A 21,048-nucleotide genomic window follows, 5' to 3' on the forward strand; every position below is an offset into this window, starting at 1 on the left:
AGAGTCAATCAGGAGGATGACTTTGACTTTGACTTTGACCAAGGGTTGACCAGTTGACTTCCAGGGGCATTTTGGTAATTGTTGGCATTTGTTTTGATTTCAGTGTTTTGGTGTTGGCTAGTGGTGGAGATCGTGTCAGTGGTCGGAGCAGCTTGGGCTTATCTTTTCAGTCGGCAGTTGCGAGGTGAGTTATCCTCACTATATCGACAGGGTCTACGGCACCAAGGCCGACCCTTTATCGGATTGTGATCCGGGTATCGTTGTTATGTTATTGCTTTGCTATGTTTGCATCCTGTTTAGGATGGTATATGTTAGAGACCTAGTTAAGGTCGGTATCCTGGTATATAGGATGATGCTATGCTAGTGACCGGTTAGGTCGGTATCCTGGTTAGGATGATGTTATGCTATGTGATCTGTTAGATCGGTTTGTTTAAAGGTGATTTGTTATATGATTGAATGTTTATGTGCACATGGTTGTTGGACTGGGGTTGGGTTGAGGCGGGTCCTACTTTATGTTGTAGGCCAACATACCCAGGGCGGACCGGTTATCCCAAAGGCCCAGCAAGCGGTCCGGATAGGCTGTAGGCCCCAAGAGGGCGGACCAGACATGCCGAGGCTCGGAGAGTGGACCAGGCCGACTGAAGGCCCAGTGCGGTGGACCAGTCATACTGTAGACTCAGAGAATGGACCAGGTGGATTGAAGGCCCGGTGCGGGGGGACCAATCACACTGTAGACTCGTTGTATGTGGTTAGACACGGAGGGTGGACCAGGTGGACTGAAGGCCGGTGCGGCGGACCAGTCACACAGTAGACCCGAAGTGCATGGTTGTTCTGTGTTCTGTTATGATATGGCGTGTCGTGCGTGTATGGTATATGTGGTTGGTATTTTGGGGGTACCTCACTAAGCTTTCGGTCTTACAGTTGTGGTTTAATGTTTTTCAAGTTCTTCAGGAGACCGTGGCAAGGCAAAGGCGTGATCGTACCGCTCCTCATGATTATGTTTTTTTATGTGGTTCTGGGAAGACTCTGAAATAATTGTATTGAAAACCTTTTTGTGATAACTTTATGAAATCGGGTTGTTGTTAAAAGTTTAAAATTGGTTGGAATTTTATGGTCGTTACATGTTTTTTAAGATAATTGACCATTGGTTTGATCCTTATCCATATATCCGTTTTTATGACAGTTTTTATAGTTTTATGACAGTTTAAAACTATCATATGACAGTTTTCAAATAAAGATCCAAAAGTTGGTTTTGGTCTTATTTCTGGTACATACGAAAATATCATCAAACATTCTTTGTTCTTGTCTGTCTGAGTCTTATCCAATTGAGGATTTGGGAGTACCACCCAAATACTTCGATTTGAAAGTGATAATCACAATTCTCATAATTTCCAAACCTTTCTATACCCAAATTTCTAACACGTTACACACCTAACTACTCTTCATTTAGTAACACGCTTAGTGGAAAATTGCCTTCTTTGTTGTTTACTCTTACCTTGATTTAAAAAAAAAAACATTTTTCTTAGTTCTAACTTGTTTACTGGAAGCCTACCATTTGGCTTTTCGATCACTAGAAATATTAGTCCTTGATGATAATAAATTAGATGGTGAGATTAATCAAGGCTCCAATCCATCCTTATTTATCCAACTCACCAACCTCACTTTTCTTGACCTTCAACCAAATAATTTCAAAGGTGGATGGAATTTTGAAACATTGTTCTCAAGCCTACCAAATCTTCAATTACTCGATCTCTCTCATAGTGGCTTATCTGTTGTCGCCGACAATTCTACGAGCTATGTGAACCCATGTTTTTGGTACTTAGATTTACCATTTTGCAACCTAATTGTGTTTCCTAAGTCGTTACGAGCTATGAAAAATCTTATATATATATATATATATATATATATATATATATATATATATATATATATATATAGCAATGAAATACGGGGTAGCATTCCTGATTGGGCAGGGGAGATTGGAGAAAACCAATTGACTATTTTGGATCTCTCAAATAACTCGATAACAGGATTGCCACAATTTCAATGGGATGGATTATATGAACTGTTCCTGCAATCCAACATAACTCAAGGACCATTCCCTACATCCATTTATAACATGAGCAATCTGCAATTTCTTGATATGTCCAATAATAGCTTTAATGGAGTGATTCCACAATGCTAAGGAAATATCACTTCTCTTCTTTTGATATATTTGGGGACCAATATTTTTATCTTTTTCATGGTACCATTCCAAATACATGGGGGGATTATGAACTGTTAAGGTGGTTTATTTTGAACTGTTAAGGTGGTTTATTTTGAACGAAAATCAATTTGAAGGGGAGGTGCCCACTTCTTTGTCCAAATGCAGAGATTTGATTATACTTGATTTGGGAAACAACCATTTGTATGGCACATTCCGTGGATGGTTATAAGATCTTCCAGGGCTGCAGGTTCTTGTTCTTAAATCAAACAATTTTCATGGTCCGATTGAAACGTCTTCAACAATTAAACTCCCATTTCCACTTCTATGAGTTCTCGACTTATCAAATAATCAGTTTGTAGGCCATCTCCCTTTTCAACATTTCAATGCCATGAGCAGTGTAAGGATGGGGTCGAAACTAGAATATTATAAGCTCATTGGAGTGTATTACTCTGTCATTATTGTGATGAAAGGTCAGCAACTTCCATTTCTAGAACTTTTGGTTGACTACATGATAATCGATCTATCCAATAACAAAATTGTAGGAGAGATTCCAGACATTGTTGGCACTCTTAACTCGCTTATAGTACTCAACTTATCCCACAACAATCTCAATGTTTGAATCCCACATGCTCTAGGGAGTCTCTGGGAGATTGAATCGTTGGACCTCTCTTGGAATCAACTCACAGGAGAAATCCCTCAGAGTCTTGCAAAAATCACTAATCTTGAAGTCTTAAACCTCTCACAAAATCATCTTGTGGGACGTATTCCTTAAGGAAAACAATTCAACACATTCCAAGGGAACTCTTTTGGAGGGAATTTAGGACTATGTGGGCTTCCGCTGCCCGAGCGTTGCGTGTTAGAAATATGGTTTCGTGGCACTTGCAAATCTGAGAATCGTCATAATCACTTTCAAATCGAAGTATTTGGGTGGTAGTCCAAAAATCCTCAATTGGATAAGACTCAGATAAAATCAGAGAGAAAAGAAAGAGAGAATGAGATGGTGTAATTTCATGAGTACCAGAAAAGTGACTAAAAATTGGTTATAAACCTTCTTTATCTGAAAAACTGTCAAAACTGTCATATAATAGTTTTTCTCAACAGTAAAAACTGTTATAAATCTAGGTTTTGTATAAGGATTAATGCAAAGTCAAAACCAGGTCAAATATTCAAAATTTGGATTTTCTGATGCATTTTCAATACAGCTCGACCCCAGCCAGGGGCTGCCGCCCCTTGGACCCCGCTCCCAGGGACGCTGCCTCCGGACCCCTGTTCATTCAGGGGCTTCGCCCCTAAATGACAGTATACTTTAATACTTGATCAAACTTAAACAAGTGTATACTCCACACCTTCCTTACTTGTTTAATATTTTGTCAAGATCATTTTTAGTCAACAAATTAATCCTATTACACTTAAATAACATTGATGATAACAAATCACCAACAAACCTCCCCCATTTAAGTGTAATCTTGATTAACTTAAAATGAAACATAACACCAACAAAACTGATGCATAAATGAAATATCATGACGATTGAATTTCACATTAGTATATTATATAATCCAAATATTCGAATATCAGGGTATCACTAAGGATTGAACCCTTTTTATCCATAGTGAATACATGAAGATAATACACACAACAGTTTACATTCTCATAAGTTCTAACTTGACACTATATTTTACTAGCTTGTGTCCCATCCTTCAATAAGCATATCAAAGCCAAGTCCTAACTTCTTGAAGCATCTAAACTTCATGCTTATATAGGTAGTTCTTTTATTCTTGCACCTGCAAATGCAATTTTTCAAAAGAACTATTAAGAATATAAATTCAACCTCCTTAACTTGCAGTACTGAACACATACCTTGGGATAATGATAATAATGTGTTCCAATCTTCAAATATCAAGCTTTCCACATTGAATTCAACATCTAATATTACATTAGATGGGAATTGGGTATCTCAATATAAAAGATTTTAAGTGGACTTTAAACCCATCCCTACATCCGCCTTGTGCACAAGATCTCTTGCTAAGCCTTTTTTTAGATGATCGGCTAAATTAAATTAAGTTCTTACAAACTCCACAGATATCACACCAGTCATGATGAGCTCACGAATCATGCTATGTCTAACACCGAAATGTCTAGATTTCCCATTATACACTTGACTATAAGCCTTAGCCAAGGTAGCAGCACTATCACATCTGATAGAAATGGTAGATATCGGTTTAGGCCATAATGGAATTTCATAAATCAAATTCCTTAGCCATTCAGCTTCTTTACCAGCAGCAGACAATGCAACAAACTCAGACTCCATGGTTGAGTTAGTAATACAAGTCTGCTTCTTAGATGCCCAAGAAATGGCACCTCCTCCAAGAAGAAACACCCAACCACTTGTAGAGGAGTGATCCTCTAAGTTGTTAATCCAGCTAGCATCTGAATAACCTTCCAAAACAGAAGGATATTCACTATAAGTTAAACCATAATTAATGGTCCCTTTCAAGTACTTGAATACTCTACTCACAGCTTGCCAATGATGTGAACTAGGATTACTAGTATATCTACTAAGCCTTCCCACAACATATGCTATATCAGGCCTAGTACTAATCATGGCATACATTATGCAACCAATAGACCTTGAGTATTTAAGTTGAGACACTGGAGATCCTTTATTTGGTAGAAGCTTAAGACTAGGATCTATAGGAGTGCTAACAGGAGAACAATTCTCAAAGTTAAACTTTTTCAAGATCTTCTCAATATAATGAGATTGAGAAATTGAAATCCCATTGTTTCCTTTTCTAATTCTTATACCAAGAATTACCTCAGCCTCCCCCATGTATTTCATATCAAAACTAGATGATAAGAATTTCTTGGTTTTATCAACTTCTTCTAAATCAATACCAAAAATCAACATATCATCTACATATAAGCAAATCATGACTCCTTTACCAGAAGTATCAAATTTGCTATATACACACTTGTCAGCTTGGTTTAATGCAAAACCATTAGACAAGACACATCATCAAACTTTTGATGCCATTGTTTTGGTGCTTGTTTCAAACCATATAATGATTTCTTCAACTTGCACACTTTGTGTTCATTTCCAGGAATCACAAACCCTTCAGGTTGTTTCATGTATATTTCCTCATCCAAGTCACCATTCAAGAATGCAGTTTTCACATCTATTTGGTGAATCACAAAATTATGTATAGCTGCAAGAGCTAATAATAATCTAATAGTAGAAATTCTAGGAACAGGAGCATAAGTATCAAAGAAATCAATGCCTTCCTTTTATCTAAAGCCTTGGATAACCAATCGTGCTTTATATTTATCAATTGTGCCATCCACCTTCATTTTTCTTTTGAGGATCCATTTACATCCTAATACCTTGCAACCAGGAGGTAAATTAGCCAATACCTAAGTATTGTTATGCATGATAGAATCAATCTCATCATGAATTGCCTCTTTCCAGAAATGAACATCCCTAGAAGCCATAGCTTCACTGAAAGTCTTTGGATCCTCTTCAATATTAAAACAATATTGATGTTGAGAAATAGTCTCATTCCTTGTTCCTTCAACTAAATACAGTTGAAAATCAGATCCGAAAGACTTAGCTTTTCTAGCTCTGGTGCTTTTCCTAGGTTCAGGTACAGAACTTGCACCACCAGAAACATCTTCAGCTTGAGTAGTACTCTTGCTGGAAGATTGATGAATCATGTCCCTTGGTCTAGGTATAGATGTAAATCTTTCTTCATCAAAGATAGCATCTCTTGACTCTATCACTGTGTTTACAGACACAGAGTCATTAGATTCTAAAACATAGAATCTATATGCTTTGGAATGCTCAGCATATCCAATAAAGATACAATATATACCTCTTTCACCTAATGTTTTCCTTTTGGGTTCAGTGAGCCTTACAATTGCTCTACAACCCCAAACTTTGAGATAACTCAAATTTGGTACCTTTTTATACCAAAGTTCATAAGGAGTATTCGTACTCCTTTTATTTGGAGTTCTATTCAAGTTGTAACATGCAGTTAACATTGCCTCACCCCAAAACCCTTCACTTAAACCAGAATATGACAACATGGAATTAACCATTTCTTTCAAAGTCCTATTCTTCCTTTTAGCTACACCAGTTTGTTGTGGTGTATATAGAGCTGTGGTTTGATGTATTATTCCAGTTGATTCAAAATAAACTGGATCATAATATTCACCACCTCTATCAGTACGCAATACTTTTATTAATTCAATTTTATGAAGCTCAACTTGTTGTTTATAAATTTCAAATTTATCAAGTTCTTCATCCTTAGAATGTAGCAAATAGATATAACAATATCTAGATGCATCATCAATAAAAGTAATAACATACTTCTTGTTTCCAAGGGAAGGTGTTGCATGGAAATCACATAAATCACTATGTATAAGATCTAACACCTTGCTTTCCCTAACAACATCTTTGAAAGGTTGTCTAGTGATTTTAGTTAGCATGCATGTTTTACATTTTTCATTATGTTGCATATCAAAAGCAGGAATTAAACTCATTTTAGACATGTCTTTTAATCTCTTGTAATGAATGTGTCCTAGTCTAGCATGCCATAATTCAGATTTATGAAAATTATTGCTAGTACTACTAGAAGTCATGCAAACAGAATTATCACTAGAAGGATAATTAATATTAAGCCTAATCATTCCATTACATATATAGCCAAATCCCATAAAAGAAGCATATCTTGACAAGATATACTTGTCACTTTCTAATACTTGCTTGTAACCACAATTCTTTAATACAATTTCACACATGAGATTCTTACGAATCCCTGGAACATATAAAACATTGTTCAAACACAAACATTTCCTAGAAGTAAAAGTAATTAAAACAGATCCTATGCCCTTGATTGGTTCAGTTTCAACATTTCCCATTTTCACAACAGATCCGTCATCAATTGGTTGAAAGTCCTTGAACCAATATTGATCTTTGCAAACATGACTTGTTGCTCCCGAATCAACCCACCATGCAACATTATCATCCTGCACATAAAATGCTTCAGAAATCATAGAAATATAATTTTGAATATAGTTAGACTTCTGCATGAAAACATAATTCTGACCTTGTTGCTTTTCTGGATCCTTGGATCCACTTGGTCCTGCACCATCCTTGTTCACTTTACGCAAACGACAATCTTTCTTGAAGTGACCCGGTTTGTTACAATTCCAACACACCAATTTAGCCTTCTTGTTGGAAGACTTGTCATCCTTTCCTTTAAACTTCCTTTTTCTATTAGACTTCTTTTGATTCTTTGATCCTTCTCCATCCACCATGTTCATAGAAGAGGAACCAACTTGGTTCTTGCCTTTTGGATTGTTATCAAGTTCTTGAGTCCTTAAGGACTCTTCAATCCGTAAATGGCTTCCAAGTTGAGTTAAATTCAATTCTTCTTTGTTATGTTTCAGATTGTGTTTAAAATCCTTCCAGGAAGGGGGCAGTTTATCAATGATCACAGCCACAGCAATGGCTTCATCCATTTTCAGATTGTGTTGAGTAAACTGTCCCAGGATCCTTAACATTTCATGGTATTGTTCCATAACAGGCCTAAAGTCAATCATCTTGTAACCCATAAAGTTACTGACAAGAAACTTCTTGCTAGAAGCATCTTCAGCCATATACTTGGATTCAAGAGAATCTCATAGTTCTTTTGCAGATTCGAAATTTTGATAGATATCAAAAAGAGAGTCAGACATACCATTGAGAATATGACCACGACATATGTAATCATCATTTTCCCACTTTGATCTTCTTTTTGTTGCCTCCAAAGGTTCATCTTCAACAAATTCTGGTAAGACTGGCATGGGTGTACTCAAAACATACACCACTTTCAGAGTGGTAAGGAGAAACTTCATCTTCTTTTGCCATCTACGAAAATCTTGCCCTTCAAACTTGTTCAGTTTTTCAAACTTACTTGTCATTTCCTTCACAGAATCACCACTTTCCATGATCACAGTTTACTTCGATTTTTGTTAGAAATATGGTTTAGTGGCACTTGGAAATCTGAGAATCATGATAATCACTTCAAATCGAAGTATTTGGGTGGTACTCCCAAATCCTCAATTGGATAAGACTCAGATAAAATCAGAGAGAAAAGAAAGAGAGAATGAGATGGTGTAATTTCGTGAGTACTAGAAAAGTGACTAAAAATTGGTTATAAACCTTCCTTATCTGAAAAACTGTCAAAAATGTCATATAACAGTTTTTCTCAACAGTAAAAACTGTTATAAATTCGGGTTTTGTATAAGGATTAATGCAAAGTCAAAACCGGGTAAAATATTCAAAATTTGGATTTTCTGATGCATTTTTAATACAGCTCGACCCCAGCTAGGGGCTCTGCCCCTTGGACCTCGCTCCCAGAGGCGCTGCCCCCGGACCCCCGTTCGTTCAGGGGCTTCGCCCCTAAATGACAGTATACTTTAATACTTATTTAAAGTATATACTCCATACCTTCCTTACTTGTTTAATATTTATCAAGATCATTTTTAGTCAACAAAGTAATCCTATTATAATTAAATAACATTGATGATAACAAATCACCAACACTGCGAACATCCAATTTCTCCACCACCTGAAGCTGATGCAGATGAGGAGAGCGGATGTACAATGATAATAGTGATGATGGGATATGGATGTGGCACCCTACTTGGATTCGTGATAGCATATGTCATGTTGTCTTAAATAAAAGTTACTATTGTAGCTTTGAAAATCTCAAAGAACACATTAATAAATTCATATTTTTAAAGTGGGGCAAATTATACATTAAGTAAAAATAGTTTCTTCAGTTTGACTTTAAGTATTGATTATGAAAAAATGGTAAACATATGATATATATGAACGGCCTACGTTAATCAGTCCCAAAGCATGCATGGAGTATTATAAGATTTTGATTATATAGAGATATAGTTATTGAAAATAAAATTTGATGGATATTGATAATGATGTTTTTTTATTGATGAAGCACCAAGGCTATATATACATTTGATTGTGGATTTATGTATAAACACATGTTTACAAACGTTGACTTACATTTCATAAACAAATTAATCAGTTGAAAATACAATTATCTTAAATAGAGTTTGTCTATTAATAGCATATTTTGGAAGAATTTTAAAAAATCTTCATAAACGTGTTGAAACACTAGTCTAAGTAGTTTTCTGAAAATGTAGTTATAAGATAGTTGTTGTGTATTAAACATAGCCTAAAGCACACTATCACGATAATCATGCCTTGTACATATACCTGAACTTTTTTATTTAATGTACACCATAAAACATAATGATATATGGTGAAGGATTGTTTTGCCGATGGTGAGGCTTTTCTTAATACCTCATAAAACTGATAACTCTTAAAAGTTACTCAAAAGTAAAACTAAAAGTCTGTTTTATCAGACAACTTTTTTTAATTTGATTTTTTTCTTAAAATCTCCCAAAAGCTCCTTCAGGAACATTCCAATAAACGAGGGTTCATTTGTGGACTAGTGGTGTAAGGGTTTATTCAATGGTTATCCACAAAAAGGATGGAAAAATGAAAATTTTAACAAAGGATAGATCGAGAGTGACGAATTTTAAAAGTACTTTTATTTTTATTGACAAAACAATTATATAGTAAATAAGTTTAAATAACTACAAAACAAGTGGAAAAATCCATATAGAAATACATCTGCCGACCTCTGTTATGAAGTATATATGGAACATTACTAAAAGTAGCTGTCACTTGATTGAAGATAGTTCAGATGGACATAGTCAAATTATGGTATTATATTGATTCTGATCCATGGGAACTTATGTTATGACCCATAATTTGAGTGAATACTTTTGCATATGTATAAGCTCCAATTTTTAGGGCTTGAGAGCAGGCCTTGATTTAGTTCCATTTTTTTACTATATTTTTATGAAGTTTCCAACTCCAAAATAACATAACAAAAAACAAAACAACAAAAATAGGAACTTCTTTCTTCAATACTACCAAAAAAAAAACAAAAAAAGGATTTTAGATGCAGCCAAAGCTATCGCAAGGAGATGTATTATATGGATGTATGTGTTTATATAATTTTGTTAAAACCCAAATCATATGAGCCAATTCAAAATGTCCATTTATAACATTTACACAAATACACATGAATTAGGACAAAAATAATAAAAAAGGAATAAACCAAAAAAATTTAAGTGAAGTCTAGGCATCGAATCAGAGATCTTAGTGAAGTCTACTAAAGAATTTAATTAAGAAGGAGCTAACATGGAATTTGCGTCCTAATCTAATCGCCAAAAGGAAACTAATCTCTGCCCACCGCATTGTGTCGGTGGCGATTAGTTTCATTTCAGCTTGCTTACACCCCTAAACACATGCATTGTAGTTTAGTTGTTATGTATCACTATTATTTGTAAAGAGTTAAAAATAGACAATATAGATCTCCTAACATCTTCCTTTCTTATATCATTTAAGGATTAAGAAACAGAAGGTTTTCAGGTACTTACAAAAGAAACCTCGCTACAAAGAACCTATACTACTCTCTCGATTTATCACTCAATCCTAATCTAAACAATCAAAACAAATCTATTCATCTGAAACACTATGCCTAAACCATAGAACAACAATTCTTCAGTGTAACAGATGAACAAACAAGATTAAAAAGAAACGAGAGTATTAGATGAAAACCCTGAACAAGAAACCCTAACTCTAGATCTGAAAAGTGATAAGATCTAATGAACAGAGACTTCCTTCGTATATAAGCTTCAAATAGTCGGATATGGAGCAAACCCAAACCCGCAAACTGATCCATCTTCTGACCCGCGTGTTTCTCCTGCAATTTCACTTAACACCCAAAAAAAAATATATTGACCATATTTTACCCTTTAATATCAAAACACTTCACATTTTAAGCTAATAAATATAAGATTGAACCATTATTACTTTCAACATCCCCCCTCAATGTAAATAATTATTTTTCCTTCTTAAACACATCAATAAGACCCATTTTCTTAGATAAAAAATTATGTTGTTTTTTATTTAAAGATTTCGTTAGAATATCTGCATTATGATCAGAAGAACTAATCTTAACCAATTTTAAAATTCCATTTGAATTTTTTTCCCTAACAAAATGAAAATCAATCTCAAAATTCTTTGTTCTCTCATGAAACACAGGATTAAGAGCTAACTTAATTGTTGAATCATTATCACAGAACACAGAAACTGGAATAAGAACTTTGATCTCTAATTCTAACAAAAATTTTAAAACCCAAATTATTTCACAAGTAATTGAACCAAGTGCTCTATATTCAACTTCAGTAGAAGATCTAGAAACGGTAGACTGTTTCTTACTCTTCCATGATATTAGACAATCATTCAAATACACCATGTAACCTGATACGGACTTTCTTGTAGTTAAACACTTAGCCCAATATGCATCTACAAAACCTTTTAGTTCAAACTTATTAGATTTATTTATAGCTACACCTTTTCCAGGACTACACTTTAGATATCTTAGTAATCTGAAAGCAATTTTCAAATGAGACTTCCTTGGTTTGAGCATAAACTAACTAAGAGCCTGAACTGCATAGGAAATATCAGGCCTAGTAATTGTAAGATATATGAGTTTACCAATAAGTTTTTGAAATTCAGTTTTATTGTTTAATAAATCATTACCTTTCTGATTTTCACCTGTATTGACAATAAAATTTGTTTCCAAAGGGGTGTTAACAGGTTTGCACCCTAGCATACCATACTCATGCAATAACTCTAAATAATACTTTCTCTGATTCAAGCACAAACCATTATCAAAACTTACTACCTCAATTCCCAAACAGTACTTAAGAATACCAAGATCCTTAATTAGAAATTGAGTTTTCATAAAATCCTTAACCTTTTTCAATCCAGTCTCACAATTACCGGTTAATATAATGTCATCCACATAAACTAGCAAAACAGTTATTGAATTTTCAAATTTTCTAACAAATAGAGAATAATCACTTATGCTTTGTTTAAAGCCAAATAAAAACAAATATGCACAAAGTTTTTCATTCCATTTCCTAGGAGCTTGCTTCAAACCATATAACGACTTTGTAAGTTTACAAACTCTAGAATCATTTGCAGAATAATATCCAGGAGGAAGACACATATAAACATCTTTTGAGAGATCACCATACAAAAAAGCATTATTTATATCTAATTGATATAAAGGCCAAGAATTATGCACAGATAATGAAATTACAATACGCACAGTAACAATCTTTACAACAGGAGAAAAAGTTTCCTCAAAATCAATACCCTCTCGTTGATTATAACCTTTTGCAACTAATCTAGCTTTGTATCTCTCTACTTCCCCATTTGATTTATATTTGATTTTGAACACCCACTTACAACCAATTGGTTTTCTATTTTTAGGTAACTCAGTTATTTGCCAAGTATGATTACGATGAAGAGATTCCATTTCTTCATTCATTGCCTTAATCCAATTTGGATCAGACAAGGCTTCATTGTAATCTTTGGGTTCAATAGATTTATTCAGATTTGAAATAAAACATTTTGTCTCAATATTAAGCAGAGAATAATTAACTGATCTTTCTATACCATATTTATATTTTCCTTCAACAATATAATCAGCAAATCTAACTGGCATATGTGACTCACATCTAGACATTGAAGCACCTAAAGACTGTTCTACAGAGGGGATTAATAAAGACTAACTACTTTCCTTAGACACAACTGAAGATGAAGGAACTGAGTCAGCAGTAGGAGGCACCACTGCCTCGCCACTACGGTTGACAGACCCACTAAGGTTTACATCATCCATGCCAATGGCTGCATTAGTATCATCCAACTGAGACTCTACTCTCAGCTCATTAGGATTAACTGAATCATTTAAATATTCATTAGTGTCAAATACATCATAGGAAAATGGATCACTAGGGCCAAAATTATTTGTAGTCTTATCAACCATAGTTGATTTTAACTTGTAAGAAAATACAGATTCATAAAATTTCACATCCCTGGATACAAAAGTAGTATTAGTATCCAGACTCAAAAGTTTGTAAGCCTTTTTATCAGATGAATATCCTAATAAAACACATTTCTCAGCACGTTCTGAAAATTTGTCAGAAATATTTTGTTTAACAGCAAAACAAAGACAACCAAAAACTCTTAAGTGATCAAAACTAGATGCCCTTTTAAAAACAAGTTAATAGGGAGACGAGCCTTTTAAAACAGAAGTAGGCATTCTATTTATCAAAAACACAGAAGTTAACACAACATCTCCCAAATATCTATGACAACTCAAAATTTTCATTCGGTCAAACCCTAAAAGTCAATCACTTCGATTTATAGGTCAATTTCATTATTACTTATTTTTAGAAAATTTAAAGTTCGTTTGATTATTTTAATATTATTCTTTAAACGAACGGGTGAAAGCAAGTGTCGTCTCGGGTTTTGAAATTTAAAAACCGCAAACACCTCGTGTATTAGAAGTTCACGACCAAACTTTTATGTTTGGGTTGAAAAATCATCCAAAAACCATGAACTCATGCATAAGCATGAGTTTACTCCTCAAACTAGTCATTTCATGTTTACTCCCCATTTACCAAAAGAGTAAACTCCAAAAATCCTCTCAAGTATCATCCTAGAATTTATTCAAGATATTCAATCTAGTAAGTGTTTCTAGCCCTTTCAAGTTAGTATATCACTTAATCTAGTGATTGTACATCCTTTAATCCATCCATTTTTGTGTTTTGATTAGTTTTCCAAAAACACCAAGAACACACACTAGTGTTCTTGGACTTTAGGTTCATTTCAAGCCTCCACAATGTAAGTACTTCTATCCTAGAGTCATTTAAAGCTTGCTATACATGTTTATACCAAGGAAAAGTCCCAAGAACACCAAGAACAAGGTGTTCACGGTTGGTTTTGGGAGGCTCCCAAAACCGTAAACACCAAATTTAGTGCCTTAGGGTGCTTTAGGGTGTCTAGATGCTTCACAATGCCTTAGGGACTTGTCTAGACCCATCCTTGATGTGTATATCACCTAAAAGATCAAGAAAACAACCATTTATAGGTGTTTACGGTTTGGGGATCTCCCAAAACCGTAAACACCCCAAAAGATGTGTAAAAGTCCCATAAATGTCCCATGATTTGTTCCTTATGTCTAAATCTAACCTAGACTATTGCCATGATTGAGCTAAGGACTTGAAAACCCCCAAATACCAAACTTATGAGTTTAAGGTAGTAAACTCATGAGTTTAAGGTAGTAAACTCATGAGTTTAAGGTAGTAAACTCATGGAGAAATGGTCCTTAGACCGTAAACTCCATTTAGGAGTGTTTTGATGCCACACAACACTTCCTAAGGCTTAATCATGAAGTAGGAATGCTTGGAATAGCTTAGTAGTCTTCAAAACAACAAATGGTCATAAAGTGTAGAGTTACGACCGTAAACCCTTGAGTTTACTGCCATAAACTCCTTGGGTAATGGTCATGAAAACCGTAAACTCCAAGGGAGTTTACCCTTGAACCCCAAACACATTAGCCTTTCCCTACAACACTTAGATGCAACCCTTGAGACTTATAACACTTGTATAAGGTGTTTAGCATGCCCTAGAGTGTCTTAAACTTGTTTATTAGTGGTTTAAAGACTAATTGTTTATATACATATGTCGTCATATGTAATTAGGATCTTTGTGTGTGTCTAAATCTTCACTTAACACCAAGCACTTATCCGACACTTCCTTCCAATCCACTCGCAACAGGTGAGTTCATACCCCTTAATCAATGATTTAAATGTTTTAAATGTTTTATGGGGGATACAAGTAGAATCATGCTAGTTATTATATCAATCACATGTGATTAATAAGCAGTATTTAAATGATTTGCTACTCATTAGCCGTCTTACCAAACAGTTTTCTTCACATGTTATTCATAAACGTTTTATATGTTTAAAACTCCTTATTTTACACTGTATGTTTCATTTCAAACTCATTTACAATTGTGTTTCCTCCAACCATTTCTTTATTCTTAAACTGATTTATCAAACCCATGCTTTCAACCCGTTCTATAGATTGACATCAAGTCGATCTTTTCTTAGATAATAATTATGTTCAAAGGTTTTATAAAACTCTTTTTGTGCTTCTATATTATCAATTTCATTCCTATATATGTATAGTTATATAAGAAATGTTTAAAAGACTTAGGAAGGCTATCCACCCTATTTCCTTTTCGCGCTTGAGATGTGGTCTGGTGGGATATCGGATACCCGTCCGAAGGTCGTTTAAATATTAGTTATATATCCTGTGTACATGATAGCTTCATTTTATTTACTTATTTTTATAGTTTTTTTTATCACATTCCATCTTATTTTAGTCAATCTTCATGCATATTTTCTCTTTTTGTCATTTTTCTCCTTCACCGGGTGCTTTCTAGTCTTTTGAGCTTAATTGCAGGATTTTCTGAAGACTATTTGTTATTGGAGGCTTAGAAGGATGCGGGAATCATGGAGGCATGTGATTTGCTTGCGGACTTGAAGTGGTGTGATTGGGCTAGGTGCTTGCATAAAAGAAGAAATCAATTTGGATCTAATTTATGGGCAAAGATGATGATGAGACGGCGCAGAATCGAGCTACAAGAAATTTGAGGAGTATTGGGTCAATCATTAGAAGGATTTGGAATGGAAAATGTGTCTTAAAGATTTATGATTGTGGGCTAAAGTTGAAGAAATGAAGATTGGGCTTAAATGCATGTTAAATGGCCCAAGTTTCACATTCAGCGTAACCCACGCGGTCCGCGTGGGTCCATACGCGGTCCGCGTGAATTGTGTTGAGTTGTTTCCGGGTTTTGACTTGTTGACTCTATTTGTGGAAGTTTGGTGGGTAGCTTTTGGTCTCTTTTTGAATCCGGAAATTAGCCCTCTTTAGCTGGAGATTGGAGGCTCATTTGTAGGAGGAACTTGAAGAACACATTCCACTTTTTCTCTCTATGAAGCTTTGGGAAGATTTGAAGAATATTTGGAAGATTAGTGTAATTTCCTTTCATCTTGAATCTAATACAATGTTTGGTATCTCTAATTCTCTTGTTTTTTATTTAATCTTAGCCATGCTTGGCTAGATTTTCATTTGGTTGACTTGGATGTAATTGCTTGAATCTTTTGGTTATTTTGAAGACCTCCATGAACTTGTGTTGAATATTTATGATTATATTTTCTATGAAAACTTCCTTCATGTTTATATATCTCTAGTCATGAATATTGATATATGAATGTTATCTTTGTTGGTTAAATTCTTGACTAAGTAATGGGTCTTCAATTTAGCAAGCAACAATTAGTTTAAATGTTTGTTTTCATTTCATTTTGACTAAGAAAATATTTTCTCCATAGTGGTAATGAAAGCAATAGATTACTCTTTGGATTTGGTGACTCTTAACACCCAATGCTAGTTGATTTTCACAAAATTACATGCTTCATTAGTTTTGTGACTTTGATTTAGGAAATGTGCTATGAGCTTCTCTAGTCATTTTAACACAAAAAGAAGAGTTGAGGCAAGTTATGCTTATAAATTGCTATAGCCAAATTAGATTACAAACACAAGTATTGCACCTTGGTATTCTCATGATTATTTAACCAAATGTTCAAGTAATGAAAGTCTAAAGTCAACCATCTTTCCCTTATTGATTTTACATCAAACACTTATTTTTGTTGAAATTGTCTATTTAAATCATAGTTAATTCTAGTTTGTTTCAAGTATTTCAAAACACCAAAACCGCCCATTTTATTTTTATTGTCATTTAACAAGTATTTTTACAAAGAGATTTTGTCATAGAGTTATAAAGTTGGACCAATCTCCGTGGATACGATCCCTTTACCACTATACACTATTTTAGTGTGTAATAATTAGGGTTATTAATTTTGTTGGCCTCGACAACCACCAAATTTTTGGCGCCGTTGCCGGGGACTGGTTTATTTTTAATCAATTTGTTTCTCTATGCCCAGATCTCAGCGTACAGATGACTTGATTTACAAACCAGAAATCGAAAAAGAAGCAAGGCGTTTGGCGAAGGAAAAACGAGTTGAACGTGGTCAAACTTCTAACCCCCACGGGGACCCGGATGTTGAAACCGCTTCATTAAGTGATATAGAACCCGATTCTAGCCCCAACCCTCGCCAAGAAATTCCCGAAACACCACCCCTACAACAAAATCCACCCATTATTGAACCAATTGCAATGGCGGACGGAGGAGAAGTTCCCGAGAGAACCTTGAGGCAAATGATGGAGACCGATGTTACACAAACTCCAACCGGTATCAATTACCCGGTTTTGGAAGGAGGTTCGGAGTTGAAGTCAAATTTAGTCCATCACCTACCAACTTTTCATGGATTGGAGAATGAAGACCCTCATAAGCATTTGAAGATGTTCCACATTATTTGCACTAGCATGAAGCCACAAGGGTCAACCGATGACCAAATCAAGCTAAGGGCATTCCCCTTTTCATTAGCCGATAGAGCAAAAGATTGGTTATTCTATCTTCCATCGGGGTCGATCAATTCATGGACCGACATGGAAAGAGATTTCCTTGATAAGTTTTATCCCGCTTCAAGAGTCTCAAGTCTTAGAAATGAGATTTGTGGAATCCGCCAAGGTCAAAATGAGACTTTCCATGATTATTGTGAGAGGTTCAACAACTTGTGCTATAGTTGCCCACAACACCAAATTCCGGAACAACTCCTCATTCAACACTTCTACGAGGGATTGTTGCCAATGGAGAGAAGACTAGTTGATGCCTCAAGTGGTGGAGATGTCTTCAGTAAAACCCCACAACAAACAAGACAACTTTTCAACACCATAGCCGTGAATTCACAACATTTTGGCCCTCGCCAAGATATGAAAAGAGACACAACACAAATAAAATGAAGTGGGAACATCAAATCTCGAGTCTCAAATCAAAGATCTAACCTCCGTTGTCCAAAAGCTAGCCATGGGACAAACTCCACAAGTGATGGTTTGTGGAATATGTGCAATAATGGGAAATCCTACGGATATGTGTCCCATCCTTCAAGAAGATGCGGAGCATGTGAATGCCACGGGAGAGTTCCAAAACTACCAAAAAAACCATCAGGTTACCAAAATGCATATAATTCAAGTTGGAAGCCAAATCCCAACATGAGCTACAACCCAAGACCATTGCCTCAAAATGCATTGGTTAGACCATCCTATCCACCCCCATAACCTCATTACCAACATCAACAACCACACTATCAACCCAAACCGCACCCTCCACATCATCATCAACAACCTCCTCAATCTCAACCAAGTAGCTCCGGAATGTCTCTTGAAGACATTGTCAAATCTCTGGCCACTAGTACCCAACAATTCCAAAAAGAGACAAGGACTAGTATTTCCAACCTTGAAGCACAAATGGGAGATATAGTTACGTCCATAAGCAAGTTGGAATCCCGTGGTAAACTCCCTTCTCAAACCGAAAAGAACCCAAATGTCAATGTGGCGACCTTGAGAAGTGGCAAACAAACCGGAGAAAGTAGTTCAAAGAAGAAGCCAAGGGAAGAAGAGGAAGAAATAAAGATCATTCCCGTTGAAGTACCTATAGTCAAGAACGATGCACAAGTGGGAGCCCCAAAGAAGACTACCCCTCTAGTAACACCAATAGCCACTCAACCACCGTTCCCCTCCCGATTTGCAACTTCAAAGAAGAATATGGAGGAGAAAGAGATCTTAGACACCTTCCGAAAGGTGGAAGTAAACATCCCTTTACTTGACGCAATCAAACAAATTCTGAGATATGCAAAGTTCTTGAAGGAGCTTTGCACCAAAAAGAGAAAGTTGAAAGGGAATGAGAAAATCTCGATGAACAAAAACACATCCGCGGTTTTACAAAGGAAGCTTCCACCCAAGTGTAAAGATCCCGGAATGTTCACAGTCCGTTGCAAGATTGGAGATGTCACCTTCAGTAGTGCTATGCTTGATCTTGGTGCCTCTATCAATGTCATGCCTTACTCGGTGTATGAATCATTGAATGTCGGACCCTTAAGCGAAACCGGTGTCATAATATCTCTTGCGGATAAATCAAGTGTCTTTCCTAGAGGTGTTTTGGAAGATGTCCTAGTTCAAGTAAACCAATTGGTCTTCCCGGCGGATTTCTATGTGATTGACCTAGATGAACAAGTATCCTCAAAATCAGGTATAATCTTACTTGGGCGACCATTCTTGAAAACAGCTAGAACAAAGATTGATGTATATGCGGGAAGCTTGACAATGGAGTTTGATGGTGAAACAATAAGTTTCAACATTTATGACGCTATGAGATATCCTAGTGATGTTTCCTCTTTGTGTTTTGTTGATATTATTGAACCAATAACCCAAGAGTTGTTCGAGTTGTGTGATGATGACATGTTGGAGATGATCTTGAGCAAGGGGTTTGACTGTGCAAAATTGGCCAAGAAATTGAAGCTTTACTCACTAGACCCCGAAATTGAAAGATTAGTCAACAATTTGGAAATCAAGAAGACCACCCAATTTAGTGTGAAGCAGATTGAATTACCTCAAGCTCACACGAGATTGCCACCCTCCCTTGTCCAACCGCCCGAATTAGAATTGAAGGTCCTCCCTCAACATTTGAAGTACGCGTACTTGGGAGACAATGAGACTTTCCCGGTCATCATTACAAATCACCTAACCAAGTGCAAAGAGGAACAACTCCTAAAGGTGTTGAGGGAACATAAAGAAGCAATGGGTTGGACGATTGCGGATATTAAAGGATTGAATCCCTCCACTTGTATGCACAAGATCCTAATGGAGGATGAATGCAAGCCAAGCCGGGACGCACAAAGAAGGTTGAATCTGCCAATGATGGAAGTGGTCAAGAAAGAGATTTTGAAGCTCCTAGACGCGGGGATGATCTACCCAATCTCGGATAGCAAGTGGGTGAGCCCGGTGCAAGTGTTCCAAAGAAGACAGGAATCACGGTGGTCGAGAACAACAAAGGTATGATGGTCCCCACCCGTGTGCAAAATGGGTGGAGAGTATGTATTGACTACCGCAAACTCAATGCAAGTACAAGAAAAGATCATATCCCATTGCCTTTCATTGACCAAATGTTAGAAAGGTTGGCCGGGAAATCTCATTATTGTTGTCTCGACGGGTATTCCGGTTTTCACCAAATCCCGGTGGCACCGGAGGACCAAGAAAAGACAACATTTACATGTCCATTTGGTACTTTTGCATATCGAAGAATGCTATTCGGGTTATGTAATGCCCCGGCCACTTTCCAACGTTGTATGGTTAGTATCTTTTCGGAATATGTTGAAAACATAATTGAGGTTTTTATAGATGATTTCACGGTATATGGCAACTCTTTTCAAGAATGTTTAACCAATCTCACAAAAATTTTAAAAAGATGCATTGAAACAAACTTGGTTTTGAATTTTGAGAAGTGTCATTTCATGGTGAGTCAAGGTCTCATTTTGGGTCACATTGTGTCTAAAAAAGGAATTGAGGTAGATAAGGCCAAAATTGATGTTATTCAAAGCTTACCTTACCCGACTTGTGTTCGGGAAGTTCGTTTTTTTTTGGGCCATGCAGGTTTCTACCGAAGGTTCATCAAGGATTTTTCAAAGATAACAAGACCAATGTGCCAACTCTTGCAAAAGGAGGTCGATTTCGAGTTCAATGAGGTGTGCAAAGAAGCTTTTGACAAGCTCAAAGAGTTTCTTACATCCGCTCCCATCATGCAAGCACCAAATTGGGATCTCCCCTTTGAGATCATGTGTGATGCAAGCAACTATGCGATAGGTGCCATTTTGGGTCAAAAGAA

General features: G+C 36.0%; 1 pseudogene; it reads left to right on the forward strand.

Annotated features, from left to right (window-relative positions):
* Positions 1 to 1,518: 1,518 nt before the first annotated feature.
* On the forward strand, positions 1,519 to 8,927 carry LOC145090095 (receptor-like protein 32; annotated as a pseudogene).
* Positions 8,928 to 21,048: the final 12,121 nt, after the last annotated feature.

The sequence above is a fragment of the Lactuca serriola genome, chromosome 2 (genome assembly GCF_051521515.1).
Source record: "Lactuca serriola cultivar US96UC23 chromosome 2, Lser_US96UC23_V15, whole genome shotgun sequence".
Lineage (NCBI taxonomy): Eukaryota > Viridiplantae > Streptophyta > Magnoliopsida > Asterales > Asteraceae > Lactuca > Lactuca serriola.